A 4,117-nucleotide genomic window follows, 5' to 3' on the forward strand; every position below is an offset into this window, starting at 1 on the left:
GGGGGGGGGGGAATATATTTTATACTATGCTTTTACATACTTTTACACCTATTTAGATCATTTAGGAGGAAGGATTTCAGGGTCAACCCAGGCTGATAAGAATAAAACGTTCTAGCCGAAAAATGAAGATACTCCATGAACATCCCGTTTAACGGGGTATCGGGTTTGGGTCTCCGTCGGCGAGCTCCCGTGTGACAACAAGGTTCCTAACCGCTACTCCACTGACACCGATAACCTGAACGAGACATTTCCAGTAGTGCACTTACTTCGTTATTTTGGTACGTGTTTTACGGAACTTACAAATACATATAAGATCTTATGAGCGCGCGGGACTCATTCTACATTCTCAGTTTGGTAGGATTTTTCAACTTTGTTCGGGTTTGTGGTCGAAGCTTACTCATCGATTTATGAACCACAAAGGGATATGTAACGTGCGCAACTTGCACTCAGGATCTTTGCAATTTTTCGCCCTTATCTGAGAAAGCTATGTATGAAATCTTACCTCCCATAAGATCAGGGGTGTGGCTGAAAGACTGCAGTAAGAAGGAGACAAGAAGTAGTATCAGTGAAAATCCTGCAGAAAGAGTCTGGAGCCCAGAGGAGGGGGCAAAGATAAGAGGAGGTGAGAGGGGGCAGAAAATGGAGACGAAAGCACACGACAGAACATTATTAGAGAGCAGGAAAGGAGGTGAAAAGAGACACTTTTAGAGAAGAAAAGTTTCCTTCGCTGTCAGGTTTTGAACTCAGGACCTATTGAATGAGAGGCGAAGACCGTAATATGTAGACCACGAGAGCCCCTTACTGCTCTAACTTTGTCTCGACTTAGCGTGAGGGGAAATCACTAGAAACACGAATTACTCTCCTTCCTATTTCCCTTCCGTGTTGATCTCCCCTGAGCTCGATGGACCAGACAGTGTAGTGGGCCAAAGGTTAATCCGAGGGGAGATAAACCCGTCCTACACCGGTAATCCTTAGGTCAGTCTCTTTCCACAACAGGCCCAGATGGTCCTTCCGCCCGGGAACTGACCAATCAATGACCAGAAGGTATTTCGAGGGCTTGTTGGCTGGATCTGTAGCATACAAACTGGGGCCGAAAATCTATGCTAGATAGAAGCCTGTTTTAAATTCGCTTGGAATTCGTTACCTTAGAATTACAAAGTTCTATCTGCTCAGTTCCTTGTTTGGAGAAATTTAACGTCAAAAATGTTGAGTTCCATAACATTTCTTTAAACATCTTGATAACGAATCTGAATGATTTTACAACTTAAAAGGAGCAGATTGAAGATGTTTTTGTTTTTTTCTGAACTCATCGTCTTAGTAACTCAAAGCGGCCAAAAATGTCAAATAGAACTTTGTAATTCTAAGGTAGCGAACTGTTAGTGTATAAATTTAAGATACAATGTCGTTAGGTTAGACACTGCGGACACCAGGAACATGTTCACTAGTTGCTAGGCTGCGAGAGTGGAAACGGAGCAATAGAATCTTCTTATTTCCATCCGTGGAGAGTCAGTCCATCTATCTATCTATCTATCTATCTATCTATCTATCTATCTATCTATCTATCTATCTATATGTACTCTCTGTCTGTCAGTCTGTCTGACAATATTCTTTTTATCGGCTTACTTAAAGTACCTTCCAAAATACAATTTAATTTTGACCATGCTTGAAAGAAAGGATAACAGTCCTTAACGGTTGGCACAAATTAATGATTTTATCATAGCCTAGTTTTCGCCAATGTTAGATTTTGTTAAACATTGACGTAAGCTTAACAGAGATTTGATGCCTTATATAGTTCATCGCTGCAACATTGCTTGTTGTAAGCTGTTGTCAAAAATTCTACGCACTATTGAACAGAATGCGAGCAGATTGTTTTGGGGCTTGTTTTTTGCGATTTAATTATTAATTTTTTTATTTACTTATTTTTGTATTATTATTTTTGTATTTTTGTATTTTTTTTTTTCGGGGGGGGGGGGGGGGGGATGGTACTGTTAGTTCTTCCTTTTATTCTTGCGTCTGGTTGTTTCTTTTAGTCATTTTACAATTTTGTCCTTCACAAAATGGCCCACTGTTGAGTAGACCAGCCTTTTTTTTACACAAAGGCTATAGAAATAATTGGTGTTATTAATGTAAAGGTTTACTGTTAGATTAACCTGCTAACCTGCTAATCTTCTAAGAGACAGACAGAGAGATAGATAGATAGATAGAGACAGAGATAGAGAGATAGAGAGAGAGAAAGAGAGAGAGTGAGAGAGAGAGAGAGAGAGAGAGAGAGGAAAGGAAGAAAGAGTAGGGTGGAGGAGAGATGAGAGGGAGATAGAAAGAGAGAGAGAGAGACAGGAAGGGAGAGAGACACAGAGAGAGGGAGAGAGAGAGAGAGAGGAAGAGAGAGAGAGAGAAAGAGAGTAAGAAGGTTAGAGCGCCCTTCCCGCCTTTCGATGTGAATTTCCCTTTCTGACTGTCTCTGCCTCTGTCCATGTCTTTGTTTTTCTGTCTGTCTGTCTGTCTGTCTGTCTGTCTGTCTGTCTGCCTGTCTGCCTGTCTGTCTGTCTGTCTGTCTGTCGGCCTGTCTCTCTCTCTCTCTCTCTCTCTCTCTCTCTCTCTCTCTCTCTCTCTCTCTATCTATCTATCTATCTATCTCTGTACGTGTGTGTGTGTATCTTTTTTAAGAAAGGGAGAATGAGAGTGAGAGAGCAGGGGCGGCTCGTTGGGCTAAAAAGTGGACGTGCAGAATTAAGCTATCGCATGCTGAAGATAGTCAAGGGCATAGTAATTGAGACGGTGTATGATTTTAGGATCTTTGGGTTTTGATGAGGGAGGACCTCGTGCTTTTATTTTCATTCTTTTTACTTGTCACTTTAATTTCTAAAACTAAATTTGTTCGTTAGCTAAACATAAATCTTGTTCATCCTGTATTGGAACTGAACACTCAAGTAATAAATTTCACTACTCCGCTACAAAACCATTCAAAGACACAACCCATAGGACGGTCACGTTCTCCTCCTTCAGGTTCATGGTCACAGAGTCACTTAAAATAGTGGCAAGACAGACAATGAACCAATCATAATTCACTTGAGCACTCCGCAGACTGCTCCAGGGCTCACATAATATTGGCAAAGAATAGCGTACGGTCTATTGAGTTTATTTTTAGACCGACTACTGTTGGCTATGTTTAGGCACTATTTGGCAGGATCACATTTGAGATGTGCCGTCTTATTAATATTATTAATGTATCGCCAAACTCGCTACGAGTGTCGTCATCGCTTGGGTTATCCCCAAGAGCGATTTATAGATCAGGTTACAGCGTTGAATATCCTACTATGTTTAGCTGAAGCGCGTGGACTTTGGCGTGGCATAGTAGATGTTTTACGTCGCTACAGACACAGAAATGACAGTTATGGCGCCAGTGAAGACCTTGTCTTGATATGATATTTGGCTAGCGTTTGTTTCTGGCTTCTTTTTTTTATCATTGTGGGTGTTTTACGAAATAGAATATTAGAAAAATTTGGGCGGCACTGCACGACCGTGCTCTATGGACGAACCGCGCCTGTGAGAGATAATGAGACATCAAGAGACACAGGGAGAGAGAAAGAGCGAGAGAGAGAGAGAGAGAGAGAGAGAGAGAGAGAGAGAGAGAGAGAGAGTGGGGGGAGATGGAGGGGTGGGGGGGGGTTGTAATAACAAAGAGAAATAAACAGAAATACAAACAATGAACAACACGCACTCTTACTCTTAGTGCGAACTTCATAACGCCTATGTCAGACGCACCTCAAACACGAGATCTGCGCAAAGATCATCCAATGAACAGGCAACGTTTTTTCGCGCAGACGACATACACTGGCGGCACGCCAAAATATTCCGAGCTGTCGCCAGCGTAATGACATCATGACGTCACTTCCGCGTGGGGTTTATTCCGTCCTGGTGACGTAATTGACACCGGAAGTACATCACGGGACAGCAGATCCTGCGGTGGGGCTGTATGTACCCCATACAGAGATGTGGATATCTTTTACAACCTGAGTACAAAGGCGGTGAGACTAGGTCAAACTTTACACTGGACGCCGCCGTAGGTAGCTGGGGAAGGTTTTTTGTTTGTTCATTTTTTTATTTTTTTCTTGAG

This window comes from Aplysia californica, unplaced genomic scaffold (genome assembly GCF_000002075.1).
Source record: "Aplysia californica isolate F4 #8 unplaced genomic scaffold, AplCal3.0 scaffold01289, whole genome shotgun sequence".
Taxonomy (NCBI): Eukaryota; Metazoa; Mollusca; class Gastropoda; order Aplysiida; family Aplysiidae; genus Aplysia; species Aplysia californica.